The sequence below is a fragment of the Pseudophryne corroboree genome, chromosome 4 (genome assembly GCF_028390025.1).
Source record: "Pseudophryne corroboree isolate aPseCor3 chromosome 4, aPseCor3.hap2, whole genome shotgun sequence".
NCBI classification, from domain to species: domain Eukaryota; kingdom Metazoa; phylum Chordata; class Amphibia; order Anura; family Myobatrachidae; genus Pseudophryne; species Pseudophryne corroboree.
This window is the reverse complement of record NC_086447.1, coordinates 50695681-50720582: the sequence shown is the minus strand read 5'-3', so window position 1 is coordinate 50720582 and position 24902 is coordinate 50695681. Positions and strand designations below refer to the sequence as shown.

The 24902-nt window shown below is 46.6% G+C and overlaps 1 protein-coding gene across 1 annotated transcript in view; it reads right to left on the bottom strand.

Moving 5' to 3' along the window:
- The window catches only part of LOC134908846 (uncharacterized), a 121912-nt gene extending 105281 nt beyond the window's left edge, over nt 1-16631 (bottom strand). Inside the window, exon 1 of the mRNA XM_063915026.1 lies at nt 16178-16631. The gene's annotated coding sequence lies outside the window, so the exon portion shown is untranslated. The remainder of the gene's footprint in view (nt 1-16177) is intronic.
- Nucleotides 16632-24902: the final 8271 nt, after the last annotated feature.

Here is a 24902-nt window from a genome sequence, read left to right as displayed (position 1 = left end):
TATGGACATCGCACTTACTCTTGATGCCAGAGTGCAAATATCCCTCTGTGCATCTCGCATATATAGAAAATGCATCCTTTAAATGCTCTATAGTCAATAAAATACTGTCCCTGTCAAGGGTATCAATATTTTTAGTCAGGGAATCCGACCAAGCCACCCCAGCTCTGCACATCCAGGCTGAGGCGATCGCTGGTCGCAGTATAACACCAGTATGTGTGTATATACTTTTTATGATATTTTCCAGCCTCCTGTCAGCTGGCTCCTTGAGGACGGCCCTATCTATAGACGGTACCGCCACTTGTTTTGATAAGCGTGTGAGCGCCTTATCCACCCTAAGGGGTGTTTCCCAACGCGCCCTAACTTCTGGCGGGAAAGGGTATACCGCCCATAATTTTCTATCGGGGGGAACCCACGCATCATCACACACTTCATTTAATTTATCTGATTCAGGAAAAACTACGGTAGTTTTTTCACATCCCACATAATACCCTCTTTTGTGGTACTTGTAGTATCAGAAATATGTAACACCTCCTTCATTGCCCTTAACGTGTGGCCCTAATAAGGAATACGTTTGTTTATTCACCGTCGACACTGGATTCAGTGTCCGTGTCTGTGTCTGTGTCGACCGACTAAAGTAAACGGGCGTTTTAAAATCCCTGACGGTGTTTCTGAGACGTCTGGACCGGTACTAATTGTTTGTCGGCCGTCTCATGTCGTCAACCGACCTTGCAGCGTGTTGACATTATCACGTAATTCCCTAAATAAGCCATCCATTCCGGTGTCGACTCCCTAGAGAGTGACATCACCATTACAGGCAATTGCTCCGCCTCCTCACCAACATCGTCCTCATACATGTCGACACACACGTACCGACACACAGCACACACACAGGGAATGCTCTGATAGAGGACAGGACCCACTAGCCCTTTGGAGAGACAGAGGGAGAGTTTGCCAGCACACACCAAAAACGCTATAATTATATAGGGACAACCTTATATAAGTGTTTTCCCTTATAGCATCTTTTATATATTTCTAACGCCAAATTAGTGCCCCCCCTCTCTGTTTTAACCCTGTTTCTGTAGTGCAGTGCAGGGGAGAGCCTGGGAGCCTTCCCTCCAGCCTTTCTGTGAGGGAAAATGGCGCTGTGTGCTGAGGAGATAGGCCCCGCCCCTTTTTCGGCGGGCTCGTCTCCCGCTCTTTAATGGATTCTGGCAGGGGTTAAATATCTCCATATAGCCCCCGGAGGCTATATGTGAGGTATTTTTAGCCAAAAAAGGTTTTCATTTGCCTCCCAGGGCGCCCCCCTCCCAGCGCCCTGCACCCTCAGTGACTGCCGTGTGAAGTGTGCTGAGAGGAAATGGCGCACAGCTGCAGTGCTGTGCGCTACCTTAAGAAGACTGAGGAGTCTTCTGCCGCCGATTCTGGACCTCTTCTCGTTTCAGCATCTGCAAGGGGGCCGGCGGCGAGGCTCCGGTGACCATCCAGGCTGTACCTGTGATCGTTCCTCTGGAGCTAATGTCCAGTAGCCAAAGAAGCCAATCCATCCTGCACGCAGGTGAGTTCACTTCTTCTCCCCTAAGTCCCTCGTTGCAGTGATCCTGTTGCCAGCAGGACTCACTGTAAAATAAAAAACCTAAGCTAAACTTTTCTAAGCAGCTCTTTAGGAGAGCCACCTAGATTGCACCCTTCTCGGCCGGGCACAAAAATCTAACTGAGGCTTGGAGGAGGGTCATAGGGGGAGGAGCCAGTGCACACCACCTGATCCTAAAGCTTTACTTTTTGTGCCCTGTCTCCTGCGGAGCCGCTATTCCCCATGGTCCTTTCAGGAACCCCAGCATCCACTAGGACGATAGAGAAAAGGGGAAATGGACTGGGACAGAGGTCATGTGGTACATTATTGTAATTCTCCTAACACCTTCCTCAGTGGGCGCTATGTAATACCTTCGTGACCAGACCACACGTGAGAACAGATTTGCTATGTGTTAAACAATGTTTTCATTGTAGGAGATTTACGGTACCCCAGAAATGATTGATGTAGTTGTACTGCTGGCACTGTGCGGGGTGCAGGGTTTCAGGATTGCTGCAGGAAGATGTCATGGGTCAGGCACAGTACGCTCCAACCTATGAAATGTGCTAAGATAAAACCAAACATGTTTTTAAAGGACGACTAAATTTCCACAAATGACCTATTTACCAGATAAGAGCCATGAAGGTAAGAAAACCTCTAGATCAGTGGTAGCCTGATAAATGCAATGTATTATCTGCCTGCCACCTTACAGAGAGCTGTAGGGGTAGGACATTTAACAGGGGTCACTAAATGTGTCTGCAGGCATATGACTCAGCTTCACTGGCCCCTCCCCATTGTATGAATCAACCAATCAGTGCAGAAAACAAGTCTACAAAGTTATCACTCATACTCTGCCTGCTCTGTTAGAAAACCTCCCTTCTCACATGGTAACTTATTTATCATCACCCGCAATCTTCCCCCGATAACTATCATTTCTTATCGCTGCAATTCATGGCAATGAGAAATTAGAAAGAGTCTCTTTCCGGGACATTGGCTCCATTTAGAGTCAGCCCCAGCGAAAGGTAAATAAAGTCATAGTGTAAGCTATCAGTTTACTGCTGGGTTCAAACACATACAGTATATATCTCACTCTGTGCCGCACGGAGTATATATCTCTCTCTGTGCCGCATACAGTATATATCTCACTCTGTGCCGCATACAGTATATATCTCACTCTGTGCCGCATACAGTATATAGCTGAGCCGCATACAGTATATATCTCACTCTGAGCCGCATACAGTATATATCTCACTCTGAGCCGCATACAGTATATATCTCACTCTGTGCCGCATACAGTATATATATCACTCTGTGCCGCATACAGTATATATCTCACTCTGTGCCGCATACAGTATATATCTCACTCTGTGCTGCATACAGTATATATCTCACTCTGTGCCGCATAAAGTATATATCTCACTCTGTGCTGCATACAGTATATATCTCACTCTATGCCACTTACAGTAAATATCTCTGCGAGCCTATGCCACACATGGTATATACCTCACTCTGTGCCACATACAGTATATATCTCACTCTGTACCACATACAGTATATATCTCACTTTGCCAACCTGTGCCACATACAGTATATATCTCACTCTGTGCCACATACAGTATATATCTCACTCTGTACCACATACAGTTTATATCTCACTTTGCCAGCCTGTGCCACATACAGTATATATCTCACTCTGCCTGCCTGTGCCTCATACAGTAAAAATCTAATTTTGCAAGTCTTTGCCACATACAGTATATATCTCACTCTGCCAGCCTGTGCTGCATACAGTATATATCTCACTCTGCCAGCCTGTGCCACATACAGTATATATTTCACTCTGCCAGCCTGTGCCACATACAGTATATATCTCACTCTGCCAGCCTGTGCTGCATACAGTATATATCTCACTCTGCCAGCCTGTGCCACATACAGTATATATCTCACTCTGCCAGCCTGTGCTGCATACAGTATATATCTCACTCTGCTAGCCTGTGCCGCATACAGTATATATCTCACTCTGCCAGCCTGTGACACATACAGTATATATCTCACTCTGCCAGCCTGTGACACATACAGTATATACTTTACTCTGCCAGCCTGTGCTACAGTAGTACATACAGTATATACAGTTATCTCTTTCTGCCAGCCTGTGTCACTTACATCTCACTGAGCACCACTGTCATGTAATATGAGGAATTGGGTGGGGGAAATATCATTTCCTTTTTGTGTTTCATTTCTTGTCAGAAACTTTGCTATAATGTTCTGTTGTTGTGGAAGTGCTTACCTGATGTTCTGCTATTTATTCTGAGACTAGGTGATTCATCGCGCCCTACGGGCGCTCTTCACACCGTCGTAAGGGGCTACGTCCCCTTAACCCTTGCACGCCCTTGTGGCATGCAATATTTCTATTATATGGAGTATTACCTCCAATCATAATTCTGCGAGTGGTTAAATATTGCAAGGACAAAGGGCATGCGATGGTTAAGGGGTCGAAGCCCCTTGCAACGGCGTGAACAGTGGACGCAGGGCCTGATGAATCACCTAGTAGGTGCTGTGGTTGGGGGAGTGACGTGGGTGGGGGTCCGGAGCCAACACAGGTATGGGAGGAGCGGTTGCGGGGGATGGCGGGTTGGGCTGGTGCGGTGGTGCGGCGTGTGGGGGAGGGGTGGGTGCGGGGATGCTGCGGGTGTTGGAGAGGGTCCGGAGCCACTGCGGGTGCTGGAGGGGGTGTGTGGGGGTGCTGCGGATGGGTCCCGGAGGTACTGCGAGTGGGGAAGGACTCACACAGCAGCCAAGCAGGGCCGGAATGCTCCTGCACTAAGGGCTGCTGGGAGCTGTAGTTTATTTAGTGCGTCTACTTCCCTGTAATGCGGCGCGTTGGGACACCGGCGCTAACAATAGTGACTGGCTGGCAGAACTGACTAACTGGCTGAATCAATGTAAAAGGTGAGAGTGCTGTGCTGTGTCAGTGACACTGCACACCCACTGCACTGCACAGCACTGTCACCTTTTACATTTATTCAGCGTCCAGACATTACCCTCCGCGATATCAACCACTCTATCCGTTACATTAGCCATCTCGGGGCTTCCAGGCCGGCAGCCCAGGGGCTGTGTTGCGGAGTCAGGGCCTCTGGGGATCTGGGCGCGGCTGTGGCTGGGAGGCACTTCTGTGACATCACGCGCAGAGGAGGCTCCGGGGCTCAGAGAGTATGCGGCGCAGGGAGGGCTATGAAAGCCTTCCGCTGCGCCGCTTTCATACACATCTATGCCGGTGGCCGCAGCAGCTTTTGTTCCACCTGAGCTGCGGCTAGGGAGTGGGGATTGTTGATGCCGGAGGGGGCTGGCGGACTGGCAGCAGGACATTGGTGGTCATTCCTACCTGATCGTAGCTGTGCTAAACTTACACTGACATGTGGGGGGATGCCCAGCACAGGGCTAGTCCGCCCATAAGTCAGAAAGCCCCTCCCCCCCCCCCCCCGCACAAGTACAAAAGCATCGCACAGCGGCGAAGCTTTTGTACTTGAAGAGTAACTCCCAGCCAGTGCAGATCCTGCGGCTGGCCGGGAGTTACTCGTCGCTGCCCGAGTTGCAGCGGCTCCGTGTGACATCACACAGCCGCTGCAGCCCGCCCACCTCACGGTCCTGCCATGCCTGCGTTGGCCGGACCTCGCCCACAAAACGGTAGCCAAACGCTGCCGTGCCGCCCCCTCCCACCCAGTGACCGCCTCTGCCTGTCAATCAGGCAGAGGTGATCGTTAGGCAATGACAGCAGTCGTCTGTCAGCCATGTGCCGGCGCAATGCGTTGCAGGCGCATGTGCAGTTCTGACCTGAACGCTGTGCTGCGATGAACTGCAGCGAGCGATCAGGTCAGAATGACCCCCATAGGACGCTGCAGTAAAAGGATTGTTTCCCCCCCTATCTTCAGCACAGAGACTTGCTGCAGATGCAGTGGCATACCCTCCAGCTGCACCTTTTTGGCAGGTACAGTCCCTTTTTTTATGGTATGTACCAATTTTTGGCTCTCCAAGCTTCCATTGAAAGTATAGGAAAAGGGGCGTGGCCACGCCACTGTACCCGTGGCCACGCCCCCTTTTTGAATTTGAAGCGATGTTTATGTGTAAATTGTTGGAGGGTATGATGCTGCAGATGCAGGGGACCTATTTTGGGGTGTGGGGCTGGAGCTGCAGCTCCATCAGCCCCATCGTTAATCCTGCTCCGAGAACACACAGCAGCCAAAGGACAGAACCTCCCATTGGATGTAACCTGTGTGGGAGGGCGTTTCTCGCTCAATCAGCTGTGGACTGGGTGTGATAGACCGGGTGTAGTATTGTATGCCGGCGGCCGGGCTCCCGGTGACCAGCATACCGGCGCTGGCATACCAACAGCATGGCGAGCGCAAATGAGCCCCTTGCGGGCTCGCTGCGCTTGCCACGCTGCGGCCACGCTATTTATTCTCCCTCCAGGGGGGGTCGTGGACCCCCAAGCGGGAGATAAAGTGTCGGTATGCCAGCTGTCGGGATTCCGGTGCCGGTACACTGTGCGCCGGGATCCCGACAGCCGGCAAACTGAAGACCACCCGATAGACCTGCTGCTAACCCAATGAGAGCTCCTAGCCACGCCCAGCGTTATCCACACAGTCACAGAGTCACAGATCTGGGCAATTATATAGGAGATTTCCGGGCAAAATTTTATGATGTATAATATGCTTCTCCACTTTCAGAGGTGCAACCTGTTTTTCACCTTTTCATAAGTACTGTTGTAAGCATGTGTATATTTTTCTGGTGTCAAAAACAATATTGCATACCTCCCAACTGTCCCGATTTTCGCGGGACAGTCCCCAAAAAACGGCTGCAGTGTCCCGTGGTGGGAGGGGCAGTTGGGAGGCTCTGTCTCTCGCTGCCCTGCTTAGCAGAGCAGCGGTGAATAGACGCTGTGCGCATGCGCACAGCATCTATTCAGTGGAGACAGGAGGAGAGGGGGCATGCCAGCGGCTCACAGAGCGCTGGGCATACCTCCTCAGTGATGAAAACGGGGGCGTGGCTTGCGACAGAGGGTCCCCCTCGAAGCCACGCCCCCTTTTGCACAGGGCATGCCCCTTTTTTGGGAGCGCCGCGCGTGTGTCCCTCCTTGAGCCAGGACAAAGTTGGGAGGTATGATATTGTGAGGTTAGTGCTTTTCCCTCGCAAATCTGTGAAAATCTGTGAAAAGCATAGGAATTGTGCTTGTGTAGGCAATCGCTTGTGAACATGATAACGGGAAACTTGCACCGGAGAGTTTAGAGAACGCACATACCGCCTATATCTGTTCTCCGACAAATCTTATCACAGCTCATTAATGGTAGAGATGTGCGCTGACCCACGTGTGTTGGTTTTGGTTTTGGATCTGTAGTAATTTTGTATTTTGGTTAATTTGAAGGGGAAAAAAACAAAAAAAAAACCCTCAAATATTTTGGTTTTGGATCTGTATTTTTTTTTTTTAAATGCTAAAAACGGCTAAAATCATGTAATTTGGGCATCAGACTGACTGGCTAAACTAAACAACAGAGCAGCGGCACAAACACACGGCATGTATATCTGTTTAGAAATGTGTTGCAAATTAATAATGTATTAGCACTATAACCAATAAAAATGTTCCCAACACCCCCCATAAATACAAATATAAATAAATATGAAAATAAAAGTGGTGCAAGATGGCATTGTCCTTAGGCTCTCCCACCCAATTTTATGTTGGATATTAAAAGGACATGTGCAGTTTAACAAACCAAGCACCTCAGCGACAGGGACTGGCACTTTTGTGGCTGAAGTGCTTGGTTTGTTTGGGTCCCCACAATCCAGATTTTTGGAATGACTACCTCCGATCACTAATGAGGAGATTGTTGATGAGTGTTAAATACTAATTATCATTTTGTAAAATAAATTTCATGAACTCTCCACAAATGATGTAACATGGAGGAGGTGTCTTGATGGTTAACGTGCCTACCTCTACTAACTTTGGCCTCACAAATAGAGCAGATGCCTTCACAAACATTGCCAGGATTTGGGTAAAAATAATCCCACAGCCAAGAGGTGGCAGTTTTGGTCAAGAGGTGGCTGTTTTGGTCTTTTTACCAAAAGTACTGCTGCCCCTGGTGGGTGACTTACAAAAACAACATCATGAACATAATTTTCCCCATCAGCGTCAGATATTACACAAATATCCCCCTCACCAAGGGTTAATGCTGCCCCTGTATTAGGAGCTCTGGGCTGCACTGCGGGCAGTTACATGCTCAGCACCAGTGTACACTGTGTACCAATAAATGGTTAATGCTGCCCTGTATTAGGAGTTCTGGGCTGCACTGTGGACAGTGACAAAAAACATCAGTGTGCACCAAGGGTTAATGCTGCCCCTGTATTAGGAGCTCTAAGCTGCACTGCAGGAAGTCACATGCTCAGCACCAGTGTGCACTGTGCACCAATAAAGGGGTTAATGCCTGATGGTTAATGAAACACTGCCCTGTATTATTAGGAGCTGTGGGCTGTGTGCACCAGCAGACTGATATCAATGATAATTTGCTGCCCTAGCAGTCTCTAGTGTGTGAAATTGCACCTGAATCACTGCGGGAGGGAATCCAAAACATGCGTGATCCGATGCTGGGAAGATGACGTTTTGCCTCATTTTGGAATCCGAGCCTGGCAGGAAAATCAGAGCCAGGGCTCAGGTTTCCCCAGAAACTGGAAATTCGGGTGGGCTCGATTTCCTAGAAGCTGAGCCCATACATTACTAATTAAGGGTCATACGTATTAAAGAATATTTGTGGGATATCCCCCCAAAAACACCTGTGTTGTTTATTTTTTGCCTGCCAATATTGTATATACCCAGGATTAAGCACACAAAACAGATTTTTCCCAGCACACCGAGGGCTATTAGCAATAAGATTTGAACAAGACGTGGTAGTAGAAAATTCAGTGATCTTAGTTACATATATTTGCAAAGATATGCTTAAACCACTAGGCCCCGTCAAGGCTTCTCTGATACTGGTGGTCCCTAAAACTGCATGATAATAGTACCGACTCTAGGACATATAATTGTCTACTGTAAGGCTACATGATTATAGCACATTGCAACCACATGATAATAGCACATTGTAATCCCCAGGATTTAACAAGGAGGGACTGCAGCAGGTATCTCCATTATTTACAGTGGTCCCTCCATTTCTGACAAGGTTTCTGTGGGGGCTGCTGTGTTGTTGGATTTAGTAAGTTTAGACCATACTTGCATACTTTTGAAAACTAGAATCAGGGAGATTACAGTAGAATGTGCTGCGCACCGCTGAGGGGGGCGTGTCATACTCTGCCCAAAGGGCGTGTCTAGTTCCACAAATGGGTGTGTCTATGCTTAAATGCTTGTTGTTGCATCTATATAACATTAGTTCAATATATTTTGTGAAGTTTTGCAAGTATTGATATTAACACCGCTGTCTGCAATACGTGGTTTCTTGTTTGCAGTATGTATTCGCTGTGATATTTCTTTTCTTCTCACTCAGCACAATATACATGATAAATGTGACGTTTATGCAATAAATTCCAAATGCAATTTGACCTTGTGTGAATTCATCCCTAAACAATAAACATATAAGTAAATTATGATTTTGGTGTATTAGATGTTATTTTATTGCGAACACTGGACGTCTGCATCTTGTAGGCACTACCTATATTTATTGGATGTGCTGTTTTCCATACCATTACAGCATTAACCAAATCATTACAGACACTAGATACTCTAATTAAACAACTGTGTTTAACTACAGAAAGATTACTGACAACAATTCTTACCCTAACAGCTCACTAGAAGCAGCAGCAGTAGCATGCTATAGATGAGTGCACACCAGCACAGATAAGAGGTCCTATGTGTGATCATGTGCTGTTGTCTCTCTCTCTCTCCTGTCAGGGGTTCCCACAAGGGGGGTTAATGAGAGCTGTCAGCAGTGACTCCTGAGCAGCTACAGCAAATCACTGTTCTTGCAAAGAAACTCCTTAGTGTCACCACCAGGCAGAATCTGAATAATCCGGGAGATGTGACCTACAAAGCAGGACAGCAAGAGATTTATGACTGAAGTGGGAGCCTCCCGCATCAGGTAACTATGGTTTAGGCTTAGGTGGCTACTGCCTTCTAAAGAAGGCGTTAGCCTATAATAGCCTACAGATCGTTCTTCAGCGCCACCCAATAAAGCATGCACCAGACGACAGCCGCTCATGCACAGTGCGCGCAGAAGCATGGAACCCGGAAACAAAATAATAGTGTATGCTATCACTCTGCTAACAGATCTTCACTGGGACAGGCTCTTGTCGGAGCCCGTTTCCCGGTACGAGTACAGTGCTACATTCATGTGAAAATGTATGTTTTCATATTGCAAATTTAGACCAAAATTATTTGTCACATCTACATAAACAATGTGACTTGTTATAAATACGGCCCCCAGAGTGACAACAGAACTCCTGGAGGAGACAAAGGGATTCTCTGTAGAGGGAGCAAACAATGGAACTGTACTAAATGCTGAGCTCTGCCAGGAAACCTCCTAGCACTATGACAGAAACTACAGTGTTAGTTTATAAAGTAATCCCCTACTTATAATAGTAAAATACAAGGTAAGAGGTCAGAGTCCATTTAAAGAGCTCCATAAGTGTACACTGCCGGATTTATAGTCATGGTTTTATCATCAGTCTGCTCATAGTGGAAAAATAACATCTACATTGAGTACTTTGACAGAATCCCAAATAAAATGAATATTTTAGCATGTGCTAAAGCCGGATTTATTGCCTGGTGACAAGTACTGAGCTGACATCACACTGATATCATGGAACCTCCTGTAATCTGTATACACGCTCTGTTTATGTAATATACCTGTAAGGGAAGGGGGAAGGGGGAATACAAAGGGACGACAAAGGGTCTTGGATAATAGAAGTTCATGTATGGAGGAAATCTCTGAATGCTGATAGCATGTGCCTTATGTCACTACACACATGATTAGGAAAACATATGGACATAGGAATCTGTGCTTACAAACGCTGCTGTGTCTGTCTGTGCATTTATTACATTCTGTGTTAGGTTTGGAGCTGTGACTACTCAGTTGTCTGCAACTCAGGGCCCTGCAGCTGTTGTGGAACTACAAGTACCATCATGTGAGCATGTCAGAAATTACACATCAACAACAGCTGAGAACCGCAATTCCATGACAGCTGTTAGGTAGATGGAAGGAAACCATCTCCTGGGACGTTCATGCTTTGCCTGGAATAGTGTGTGATTGGTTATAGCGGTGGAACGTGTGAGACCATAAACATCCAGAATGTGCAGAGCCTTATATCCTGCATCCACCAGCCCAGTATATTACATTTACCAGGGAGGGAGATTCCCCTGATCTCTCCACCATCTGCCATTTTCAGTATAATGACTGTTGTTTTGCGTCAGTGCTTTGATATCATACATATGCTGCCCTGCACTGCTCTGTAATACCATATGCTGTGCTGCACGGCTCTGTAATACCATATGCTGCCCTGCACTGCTCTGTAATACCATATGCTGCACTGCACTGCTCTGTAATACCATATGCTGTGCTGCACTGCTCTGTAATACCATATGCTGTGCTGCACGGCTCTGTAATACCATATGCTGCCCTGCACTGCTCTGTAATACCATATGCTGTGCTGCACTGCTCTGTAATACCATATGCTGCCCTGCACTGCTCTGTAATATCATATGCTGTGCTGCACTGCTCTGTAATACCATATGCTGCCCTGCACTGCTCTGTAATACCATATGCTGTGCTGCACGGCTCTGTAATACCATATGCTGCCCTGCACTGCTCTGTAATACCATATGCTGCACTGCACTGCTCTGTAATACCATATGCTGTGCTGCACTGCTCTGTAATACCATATGCTGTGCTGCACGGCTCTGTAATACCATATGCTGCCCTGCACTGCTCTGTAATACCATATGCTGTGCTGCACTGCTCTGTAATACCATATGCTGCCCTGCACTGCTCTGTAATATCATATGCTGTGCTGCACTGCTCTGTAATACCATATGCTGTGCTGCACTGCTCTGTAATACCATATGCTGTCCTGCATTGCTCTGTAATACTATATGCTGTCCTGCATTGCTCTGTAATACCATATGCTGCTCTGCACTGCTCTGTTATATCATATGCTGTGCTGCACTGCTCTGTTATATCATATGCTGTGCTGCACTGCTCTGTAATACCACATGCTGCCCTGCACTGCTCTGTAATAACATATGCTGCCCTGCACTGCGCTGTAATACCATATGCTGTGCTGCACGGCTCTGTAATACCATATGCTGCCCTGCACTGCTCTGTAATACCATATGCTGTGCTGCACTGCTCTGTAATACCATATGCTGTCCTGCATTGCTCTTTAATACTATATGCTGTCCTGCATTGCTCTGTAATACCATATGCTGCCCTGCACTGCTCTGTAATACCATATGCTGTGCTGCACTGCTCTGTAATACCATATGCTGTGCTGCACGGCTTTGTAATACCATATGCTGCCCTGCACTGCTCTGTAATACCATATGCTGTGCTGCACGGCTCTGTAATACCATATGCTGCCCTGCACTGCTCTGTAATACCATATGCTGTGCTGCACTGCTCTGTAATACCATATGCTGCCCTGCACTGCTCTGTAATACCATATGCTGTGCTGCACTGCTCTGTAATACCATATGCTGCCCTGCACTGCTCTGTAATACCATATGCTGTACTGCATTGCTCTGTAATACCATATGCTGTCCTGCATTGCTCTGTAATACCATATGCTGTACTGCATTGCATACCACCCAACTGTCCCGATTTTTGCGGGACAGTCCCGTTTTTTGGGAACTGTCCCGCTGTCCCACCCGCGGAAAGCAGGGTACCGCAGTGGGGGGGGGGGGGGGGTTTGGGGGGCAGTTGGGAGGCTCTGTCTCTCGCTGCCCTGCTTAGCAGAGCAGCGGTGAATAGATGCTGTGCGCATGCACACAGCATCTATTCACTGGAGTTAGAGGGAGAGGGAGCATGCCAGCAGCTCACAGAGCGCTGGGCATGCCCCCTCAGTGATGAAAACAGGGCGTGGCTAGCGAGCGCGGGTCCTCCGTGAAGCCACACCCCTTTCCTATCGGCCACACCCCTTTTCGAGAGCATGCGCGGCTTCGCCGCGCGTGTGTCCCTCTTTGTAGAAATCAAAAGTTCTGAGGTATGCATTGCCCTGCATACCATATGCTGTCCTGCACTGCTCTGTAATACCATATGCTGTGCTGCACTGCTCTGTAATATCATATGCTGTTCCGCACTGCTCTATAATACCAAATACTGTGCTGCACTGCTCTGTAATACCAAATACTGTGCTGCACGGCTCTGTAATACCAAATACTGTGCTGCACTGCTCTGTAATACCATATGCTGTCCTGCATTGCTCTGTAATACCATATGCTGTGCTGCATTGCTCTGTAATACAATATACTGTGCTGCACGGCTCTGTAATACCATATGCTGCCCTGCACTGCTCTGTAATACCATATGCTGTGCTGCACTGCTCTGTAATACCATATGCTGTCCTGCATTGCTCTGTAATACCATATGCTGTCCTGCATTGCTCTGTAATACCATATGCTGTCCTGCACTGCTCTGTAATACAATATGCTGTCCTGCACTGCTCTGTAATACCATATGCTGTCCTGCATTGCTCTGTAATACAATATGCTGTCCTGCATTGCTCTGTAATACAATATGCTGTCCTGCACTGCTCTGTAATACCATATGCTGTCCTGCACTGCTCTGTAATACCATATGCTGCCCTGCACTGCTCTGTAATACCATATGCTGTGCTGCACTGCTCTGTAATACCATATGCTGTCCTGCACTGCTCTGTAATACCATATGCTGTCCTGCACTGCTCTGTAATACAATATGCTGTCCTGCACTGCTCTGTAATACCATATGCTGTCCTGCATTGCTCTGTAATACAATATGCTGTCCTGCATTGCTCTGTAATACAATATGCTGTCCTGCATTGCTCTGTAATACAATATGCTGTCCTGCACTGCTCTGTAATACCATATGCTGTCCTGCACTGCTCTGTTCGGATGCAGTTATTTGCCGGCAGTCAGGATCCCGGCGCACAGGGGTATTCCTCATTGGTGTCTACGACAGCCTGCAAGGGGACTTATTGTGCTCGCTCTGATGCCAGCACACTGGCTGGCGGGATGCCGTTGTGGTTTTTTGGGTGGGTGTTTTGTCACTTTTCTGCCACAAACAAGCCCCATTAGTGTACTACGTCCCCTCGCACGGCTCGCCTCGCTCACCGTGCTTCGGGCAAGGTGCCGCGCTCCGCTGCCGCTACTGCTCGGCACAGGTTACCGTTGCCAACCATAGTCTACACGGATGGCAAAGTTTGAAAAAGTTGAAAAAACAAAACAAAACTTGTGTCTACCATGTGTCAACCAATGTCCTGTCGGCCTTTTGACCGTGTCGACTTTTTGAACTGTCTACCTTTACACGTCGACTTTTTGTCCCCGTCGTCCAAATGCATGTCTGCCATTAGTGGTAGTCAGTGTCAGGTATAATTCTCTGGATTTTGGAAGTTTTACCTGAAAATAAGTGTTTGCTGTTATCATCTCCCCTACCCGTGACACGACGGGGACCGCCACATCTAGGTCAGGACAGGTGCTTGTGTCTTTGCACTGACACTGTCAGTATACACCAGGGAAAGGCTGTACTTTTTTTTAATCATAATTATTAACCATTAATATGCCACAAGTGAGTCCTCCAGCACTCTACATGCCATGTAGATGTACGCTGGTTCACGTAACATATAAAGCAGAGATACCGCTGCAGGAAGTGGACAAGGAATATTCTTAAAACCACAGCTACTGTAAACCAGAACTGAAAGAAGCAGCCCACATGAGACGCCGACATGACTCCGTCAGCTGCTAAATTGTATGGGAAAATAATTGATGGCGCTTGCACTGTAATGACAGACAAAGGGAAAGTACCAGGACTGTTCTCTACACATTTGTGCACTTTTTATACAGTTGCTAATATACAGTATAAATACATAACTCCCAACGTTTCTCCTGGCCAAACTAGGACAAAATACATAAACCCGCCCCCAATCCGCACACATCCCAATCCCATCCACTTTCCGCCTGGCACTTACACTTTGGTAGAGAGAAAACTATCTGCTTGTATTTCTTGCCTCTCATACATTAATTATAAGAGCTATAGATGAATCTAAACAGAGTAAGTTCCGGAATAGTGTAGTAGTTTTTTTGCCGCTAGTCAAATCACTCTGTATACCATGATAAGTGGCTCTTTCATCCCGTGCAGCCAGTTAGTAACGACACACTGTACATTTCCTTCCAGAAAACGTGTCCACAATCGTTCTCAGAAACCGCATTATAGCTAAGTAAGATTACAGCATCGCAAACATCCATAAACAGCCGCCGCGCTCATCTGTAAACACCTCACTGTACTGGCTCAGCGTCTGCTACAAACTTTTATATCCTTCACGATTTCTAAACAAACACAAAAGTGCTAAAACTACAACTTTCTGTAAAAAAAAACAAAAAACAAAATAACAAGCAACTCAATGCATTTTGGGTGAGGTGTGTCAAACCTTGGAGAGTAGTAAAGCAAAGAGAGATAAAGGGGGTCATTCCGAGTTGATAGCTCGCTATGGATTTCCGCAGCGCAGCGACTATGGCAGAACGGGGCTAATCTGCGCATGCGTATGCACCGCAATGCGCACGCACGTCGTACGACTACAAAGAGCTTTTGGTTTTGCACAGGTTCTAGCAACGCTTCCATTCGCACAGCCGAACGCAAAGAGATTGACAGGAAGTGGGAGTTTCTGGGTGTCAACTGACCGTTTTCTGGGAGTGTTTGGAAAAACGCAGGCGTGGCCGGGCGTTTGCTGGGCGGGTATCTGACGTCATTACCGTGTCACTCGTCGCAGCAATCATCGCACAGAATAAGTAACTACAGGGCTGGTCTTGTTCTGCACAAAATGTGTTTGCTGCCGCGCGACTGCACAGGCGTTTGCCCACTTGCAAAGCGAAAATACACTCCCCCGTGGGCGGCGCCTATGCGTTTGCACGGCTGCTAAAAGTAGCTAGCGAGCGATCCACTCTGAATGACTCCCACAGTTCCAACCAATCAGCTCACCGGCTGCTTTTGAAAAATTGGTTAGTACTTTATCTCTCTCCACTTTACCTCTCTCCAGGGTTTGATACAGCTCCCCCTTAATGCACGTTTTTTTATAGCCTATGAAAAGATCTTGGAGCATGATTGTAAAAAATAAATGAATTAAAAATCAATGAGTGGAGCCATTACAATGGAGATCTATGGAAGGCAAAATGAGACTTCATAGTACTCTACGCGGCAGGAAAGAATGAGAGAAAACGTTGCGTTAGGTGGAAGAAGAAGTTTCTGTGTTGCTCCAACAAGGCGTTGTTTTCTCTTTCACCCCTGAGTGTGACTCCTTAGTCACCCCTGAGTCACTAATACTACACTGACCGTACACTATGCCATGTGACAGCTGCATCTACGGACAGTCCCGATGAAGGCGACTTACCTCACTTCTGTGCAGCTTGCAGAATTCCCTCTGGTTACCAATCACAGCTCATAGCCCAGAGCTTTCATATGCAGTATACACAGTATATCACATCAAGGACAGTACAACTGGAGGCAAAAGTGGAGGCAGATAGATATAAGATGGACTGTGCTGCTGTTTCCCAAAAAGTTTTGGACTTAAAAAGTTGCAGCCATCCCGCAGCCGCCTTGACAGCGACCGGAGAGATGAGACGGTACAGCAGCGGCCGCGCTCTCTCTAGAAATCTGTCTCTGGTCGGGCTGAGAGCCTGCACAGGGGAGAAAGTGCTGGGAGTGAATAGTCCCTTTCTCTCCTCTTCCCAGGACTTAAGAGTTTTTTTTTTTTTTTTTTTAAATGTCCTTAACATCTGTGGAATGCTAATGACTGACAGATGAAACGTGCAGCTGAAAAAGACACACAAACCAACGGGCACCTGGGAGGAAATGGGTTAGAACAGTATGGTCTGGCAGATTGCACTGGGCGCCTGTGCCCTTCCAATACGTACCCCCCTGTGTAAATATTATTCCTTAAATAACTTCAGACGGGGAAACATCTGGAGATACATTACTGAAGGCGGAGAGTTTAGGATTTGACAAAATAAGTATTTTGGTTACTGTAGAAGGCATGACCTCATCCTGCTAATATCTACCATTGCGGCTTTCATGTAACCCACCCCCACGTTTTAGCGATTAGGAACCCAGTAGGCAATTCCCAGCCTACATACTGTACTGGTGTCATTATTTACGAATGGTGATACCGACTGAACAGACAATATTTTTACAGGAAAAACAAAGATAGAAAAAGAAAATTGTATTGTCTGACTTTTTTTTGTAACCGGCTTCTGCTAGTATTTTATTATTATTTATATATAATATTGATATTAATAATAAACAGAAATCGCATGGAATTTTTTTAAATCAAAGTCTCAAAAAGTAATATCTCCGGAAAAACTGATCGTTGAACAATGATTGGACTCCTGCCCGGATGAGGTGCACTACATTGCTGGGCCCCAAAGTACATTTTGGAAGGGGGGCCTGGCGATGCAGTCAGCTCCCGCTCTGCTCTTCTAGGCTTGTAGTTCTGTCACTGGCCGCTATGTGTGCCCGACTGATTTGCTTTAATTAATAGTTGCTGACATTTTACTCTAGCTTACAGGAAGACTTTGCTGCTCCACCAGAACTCAGCTGTCCATGCATGTCATTGTCTCAGCGGACTTTGGAGAACTACAACTCCTATCATGTCTTGCTTACTGATTTTTATTCTAGAGCACATTTATCTTTTGAAATGTTCATTTCTGATCAATTTAAACTTATGAAGGGAATGAAAATAGGGGAGTATTCATCATCGGGAGTCATCAGTGAGTAGATAGATACTAAATTACCAGAGCAATTCTGTCTTGCTACAGGGAGAGGACTTCTGCGCCGAAAAGCAGCTATCCCCGCAATCCCCTAACGAGGAGCAGCAGTGATACTTACCGGAGGTGACCCGGGTCACACATGTGCACAGCCAAAGTTCGCATAGTGCGGAGGCGGTGGAGGGACACCTCAGACCTCCTTCCTGTTGGAGCTCCGATAACCAGTACCATCTGAAGATGGCATTGGTTAGTAACATAGTAACATAGTATCTAAGGTTGAAAAAAGACAATTGTCCATCAAGTTCAACCCATTTGTGGTCTCCTATGCACGATTCATTTGTATAAAATTTTGACTGAAGTTGATGACTGCCGTTACGTTTTACCCCTCTTTTTTATAATAACCATAGTGCGTGACTATGCCCCGTAAACCTGGATATCCTTATCCATTAGGAATTTATCTAACCCATTCTTAAAGATGTTGACTGAGTCTGCCATTACAACTCCCTCAGGCAGGGAATTCCAAACACGTATCGTCCTTACCGTAAAAAAGCCTTTACGCCGTATTGTGCGGAATCTCCTCTCCTCTAACCTGAGCGAGTGTCCACGAGTTCTCTGTGTTGCTCTAACCAAAAACAGGTCCTGCGCAAGATCTGTATATTGTCCCCTTATATATTTGTAAATGTTGAGCATGTCCCCTCTTAATCTCCTCTTTTCCAGTGTAAACATGCCTAGTCTTGCAAGCCTTTCCTCGTATTCCAGCGTCTCCATACCCATAATTAGTTTGGTCGCCCGCCTTTGAACCTTTTCTAGCTCCAGGATATCCTTTTTGTAGTAAGGTGCCCAGAATTGTACACAGTATTCAAGGTGTGGCCTCACAAGTGATTTATATAACGGGAGTATAATACTCTCGTCCCTAGCATCAATTCCCCGTTTTATGCATGGTAATTTCTTATTAGCCTTCTTTGCTGCAGTCCTACTTTGGGTACTACTGCTTAGTTTGCTATCTATGAGGACACCTAAGTCCTTTTCCAGTACAGAATCCCCTAATTTTACCCCATTTAGTAGGTAGGTGTTATTTTTGTTCTTGTTACCACAGTGCATTACCTTACACTTGTCTGTATTGAAGCGCATTCTCCATTTCGCTGCCCAAGCCTCCAATTTAACTAAGTCGTTCTGAAGCGACTCAGCATTCCCCTCCGCGGTTCTAGAAAGCAAACTCCGGAAACTGAAAGTCTACTGAATACGCGGCAGCCCCATTGGGCCTCTAATAATGCTTGGGCCCATTTCATTAAAAACTGCGCAAACTATCGTTTGGGCTGATTAGTGATGATGAATAGGCCCCATAGTGAGAAGTGCATTGAATAATTTGCACATGTTACGTGCAATTCTCACTGTTTATAGAGCACTTTTCTGTGCAGTTTAGTTAATACTAAATATAGGGACAGTTCTAGGACAACAATTTACAAAACCCCTGGAAAATAGAGATGGTTGGCAACTGTGGCCATGGATAACCTGTCTGAGCCATTACTTTAAGTTAACAGACAACATGGCCTGCCCATGGAGCACCGGTCTGGTCCGCCTCTTGTGAATGCATGTGTGACAGTCTGACATGGATATCCTATTAACTTGGATATATGTGGCTATATAGGTACCATCACCTACAGTTGTGCTCATAAGTTTACATACCCTAGCAGAATTTGTAAAATTTCTGCCCATTTGTCAGAGAATATGAATGATAACTCACAAACTTTTCTTTCACTCATGGTTAGTGGTTGGGTGAAGCCATTTATTGTCAAACAACTGTTTACTCTTTTTAAATCATAATGACAACAGAAACTACCCAAATGACCCTGATCAAAAGTTTACATACCCTGGAGATTTTGGCCTGATAACATGCACACAAGTTGACACAAACGGGTTTGAGTGGCTACTAAAGGTAACCATCCTCACCTGTGATCTGTTTGCATGTGTGTGTGTGTGTGTGTGTGTGTGTGTGTGTGTGTATAAAAGGTCAGTGAGTTTCTGGACTCCTGAAAGACCCTTGCAACTTTCATCCAGTGCTGCACTGACGTGTCTGGATTCTGAGTCATGGGGAAAGCAAAATAATTGTCAAAGGATCTGCAGGAAAAGGTAATTGAACTGTATGAAACAGGAAAGGGATATAAAAAGATATCCAAGCAATTGAGAATGCCAATCAGCAGTGTTCAAACTCTAATTAAGAAGTGGAAAATGAGGGATTCTGTGGAAACCAAATCACGGTCAGGTAGACCAACAAAAATTTCAGCCATAACTGCCAGGAAAATTGTTTGGGATGCAAAGAAAAATCACAAATAACTTCAGCTGAAATACAGGACTCTCTGAAAAAAAGTGGTGTGGTTGTTTCAAGATGCACAATAAGGAGGCATTTGAAGAAAAATGGGCTGCATGGTCGAGTCGCCAGAAGAAAGCCATTACTACGCAAATGCCACAAAGCATCCCGCTTACAATACTCCAAACAGCACAGAGACAAGCCTCAAAACTTCTGGAACAAAGTCATTTGGAGTGATGAGACCAAAATTGAACTTTTTGGCCACAACCATAAACGTTACATTTGGAGAGGAGTCAACAAGGCCTATGATGAAAGGTATACCATTCCTACTGTGAAACACGGAGGTGGATCGCTGATGTTTTGGGGATGTGTGAGCTACAAAGGCACTGGAAACTTGGTCAAAATTGATGGCAAGATGAATACAGCATGTTATCAGAAAATACTGGAGGAAAATTTGCACTCATCAGCCCGGAAGCTGCGCATGGGACATACTTGGATGTTCCAACATGACAATGAGCCAAAACACAAGGCCAAGTCGACCTGTCATTGGCTACAGCAGAATAAAGTGAAGGTTCTGGAGTGGCCATCTCAGTCTCCTGACCTCAATATCACTGAGCCACTCTGGGGAGATCTCAAACGTGCAGTTCATGCAAGACAGCCCAAGAATTTACAGGAACTAGAGGCTTTTTGCCAAGAAGAATGGGCAGCTTTACCATCTGAGAAAATAAAGAGCCTCATCCACAACTACCACAAAAGACTTCAAGCTGTCATTGATGTTAAAGGGGGCAATACACGGTATTAAGAACTGGGGTATGTAAACTTTTGATCAGGGTCATTTGGGTAGTTTCTGTTGTCATTATGATTGACAAAAAATGGCTTCACCCAACCACTAACCATGAGTGAAAGAAGTTTGTGAGTTATCATTCATATTCTCTGACAAATGGCCAGAAAATCACAAATTCTGCTGGGGTATGTAAACTTATGAGCACAACTGTATATACCAGAGACAACCTGGGTGAGACACCTAAACTTTCCCTAAAAGGAACCCTCACTTCTCACTAGCCGCCACAGTGCAGCTGAAAAGGTTAACAGCTTCCCCTTGCTTAGGTTGCTAGGCAATGCCAGCAACCATAGGACAGCAACTTGTGGAGCACTAGGACCCAGGTGCAGACCTGCAGAGCAGGAGGTATTGAAGCTGCTGATTGGGTGGTGCAGAGCGGGAAGAGTAGGAGGCGGGGTTACCTCCTGAGGTGACAGGGAGAGTGACGCTGGGAGGAGTGGTGCTCTGAGGTAACAGCGCTGAGAGTGATGCTGCGCTGAGGTGATGCTGAGGAGACACGCTGTGGAGAGGAGAGCCACGCTGTGGGGGCGTTGCCCACAGTAGCAGAACGAGAGAGCTGCCGTGGGAGTGGCATCGGTGACCATCTTGTCAGCCCTCTGTCTGAAGCTCTGACGAGGACGGGGAGCCATAACAGAGCTGGGTGCGACTAGTGAGCGGACATTGCAGTTATTTGGGACACGTAGCTGCCACCCACCAGTGTGACATAGTGAAGGGCCAATAGGAAAAACATTGCCCAGCTTCCTCTCAGAAAGCTCCGCAGTCTGTTATATGCTCACCGCAGCCCACAGTCTTGCAAGCCTTAGTGTGTGCCCGTATAAAGTGATAACACGGGACCACCACTGGGGGGTATACAAGTTGGAAATGGGTCGTTGGGTCGACGTAACTTAGGTCGACAGTCATTAGGTCGACCACTATTGGTCAACATGCATTAGGTCGACAGGGTCACTAGGTTGACATGGTCATTAGGTTGACATGTATTAGGTTGACAGGTCAAAAGGTCGACATGAGTTTTTTTTACATTTTTTGGTGTCGTTTTCTTCGTAAAGTGATGGGGAACCCCAATTAGTGCACCGTGTCCCCCCGCATGTCTCACTTCGCTCACCATGCTCCGGGCAAGGTGCCTCGCTTCGTTACCGCTGTGCTCGGCACAGGTTACCGTTCCCAATTGTAGTCCATGTGGATTGTAAAGTATGAAAAAGTCCAAAAAATTTTAACATTTTTTGAAAACCTCATGTCGACCTTTTGAACTGTCGACCTAGAACATGTCGACCTAATGACCATGTTGACCTAGTGACCATGTTGACCTAGTGACCCTGTCGATCTAATGCATGTCGACCAATAGTGGACGACCTAATTACTGTCGACGTAATGACCGTCCCCCACAAGTTACAGAGACTGCAGGGTGTTATTGCATCTTCATTGCTTAAGTTGCTTTTGCATACTGTCTACCGATAGGAAAATCATACCGCTGCCTTCTGTCTCCCACTACTAACTTCTGTGCTACTGTATCTGCTACTCTAAAAGTAAAACTGTACTGTATATTTGGCTTGCTTGGCTACAAAGGATATAAACGGTGCTATTTATTGCCACTTTCTTCCTGCTACCTACTGCTTCTCCTCTTGCTGGGACATAATAAAAAAAAGGAACAGTCATCTATAAGCAGCCGATGTTATTTGGATAAACAACTACGGGGGTCATTCCGACCCGTTCGCACGCTGCTGGTTGACATAGTGGTGCGAACGGGTCGGGTCTACACCTGGGTGGCGCCCGCAATGCGCCCGCGCATCCTTGCCCAGCGACGCCCGTCACCGGGCAACGACCAGAAGAACAAAGAAGGCGATCGCTGGCGCAATCGCAAGAAGATTGACCGCAGGAAGGCGTTCTGGGGCGGCAACTCACTGTTTTCTGGGTGTGGTGAGTCCAACGCAGGTGTGTCCAGGAGTTTGGAGGGCGGATGTCTGACGTCTTTTTTATTGTGATGTGTATCGTTGTTTCCCTTATATGTGAAATTGTATTTGCTCTTTAACCAAATAATTCCGCAGCGGTGACCAGTTGTGTTCCTGCATAATAAATCTTAATGTCACCATCCTAATGTGTGGTGACTATTGAGTTGGGTCTTCTGGGGTTGGGGTTCCTCAGCCTAGGGTTCCACCAGTGAGTTCCGGTCCAAGAGGTGATCCTGGGTGAGGAATCCAGGTACTCTCAAATGGGGCACCGATCAGTACAGTTGTGGGATCTTCACAACGATAAATACTTGGCCACCTGCCTACACAGTGGCCCTGTAGGGAAGACCCCGATGAGGTCAACAAAGACCATCATCTATTAAACGGTGGAGAGATGGATCTAGTGTCCCAGGTGGTGTGCAGGCATGCAGACTGTGCAGACCATACCAACTCGATTTTGGCATGACAGTCCCAATCTGTGGTCGGCGCGTATGGTATGGCCCACCTAGTAGAATGTTGGGAGGTGTTTCATCTGCTGCCTTTTGTGTGTGCAAAATTCGGGAGTGTTGGGGCTTCCTGGGGTGAGATTCAAATGCTATATCACGCCCAATTTCCTTTCTAAAATGATCTCCGTTATCGCGCATATTGCGCCCATAGTAATCAGGTTTAGCTGTGTAAAGGGTTGGGTGCTTCACTCCTCCGGGAGTAGCAAGCTGAAATAATGACACAACGTCCCTGAGGGCAGAAACAGAACGGGTGTGTAAAGGGGTGAAAAGAATTGAATCCCGCCCCTAGTGTCCTGCTACTGGACACTTCTTTCCAGCACACAGTCTCTACAAGGCACAATGGTAATGGCTAATACATTAAAGTAACATGAAGGTGGAGGACCGCATTGGAAGTGAGGGCAGCCTGCCCTGGATAATGAGGAATAAGGATCATTCAGTAGCGAGGATGGCTGGGGAGCGGCCAGGTATTTTGCTGTGCTGGAATCGGGTTCTCGGACTCTCCGAGTAACACAATAAACATCTGCAAATAAACCCAGAGGATGTGTTCTATCTCCGCCTGATGTCCTAGATGCTACTTCCTCTCCTCCTACTCATGTTTTCCACCCGGCTGACAGACACATCATGTGTGGCAGTAAGCCCCTCTCACTCACATACTCACGTCTCCGCTACACGCCAGCTCTCTGCCCTCGTAAATGGTTTAAAAGCAGAACTTGACATTTTGAAACTAAAATAAACACAATTCTCAATGCGAACACAACACAATGGGAATACTGTACAGTGAGAGCAACACACAGGGGGGGGGTTATGGAAACTAAAGCCATGGGGACCAGTTGGATAACGTCCTTTATTCTAGCACAATTTATAATATAAAAACAAATTGTGTGTTTGTATATATGTATATATATATATATATATATATATATATACTGTATGTATATGTAGGGGATGCATTTAGCATCCCAGCAGTCGGATGCCGGGGGTCATGTGACCGACGCCGGAATAATGACACGCCACGGGAGACTAAAGTTCAGAATGACTGCCCTAATCTAAATTGATATGAAATGTTTTGCTGCTGTGTTATCGTTAGTGTAACACAATAGAGGTAATCGGTAATTACAGTGTACTCTTGTTATTCACTTATCCGCCCATTTTCATGCAGTTTTAACATTGTATGTATAAAATACATTTACTGGGTAGAATGAGCTACAATAGAACATTGGGATGGCGTTGCAGAGCAGCAGTGGTCAGGACGTTCCCGCAGCCTTCCGACCCGTGGAACACAGGGGCCTGACACTGGGTCAAAGCTCTTAAAGTGGAGTTTTGTTTTTGTTTTTAAATCAAATTCTGAAATGGATTCTGCCCCTTACGCCGCACTAAAATGCCCCAACCCGCCAAAGGATGGGCAAAATGGTGAGTGAACTAGAGGCAGGAGAAAATATAAATTCTGCCTGTGTCAGCCTGCGTCTGTACCTGTACCCAGTCCTTTACTAGAGGCAGCGCCATCATTGGGTGTCCCGATGCCCTGTGCTAGCCACGCCCCCAAGCATATGATGTCATGCTAATGGGGTGGGGCCACAATCGCTGGGAATTATAGCACTGTCAGGGGACATATATTGTGGCAATAGGAGCAGTGTGCTACAGAGGATCCAGGGGTACTTAGCTGGTAAACCCAGGGAAGTCATGTATTTGAAGGATAGAAAATGTTTGTCTTACTCGTATCTCTCCCCTGCAGCCTGGCACAGCTGAAAGCATGCA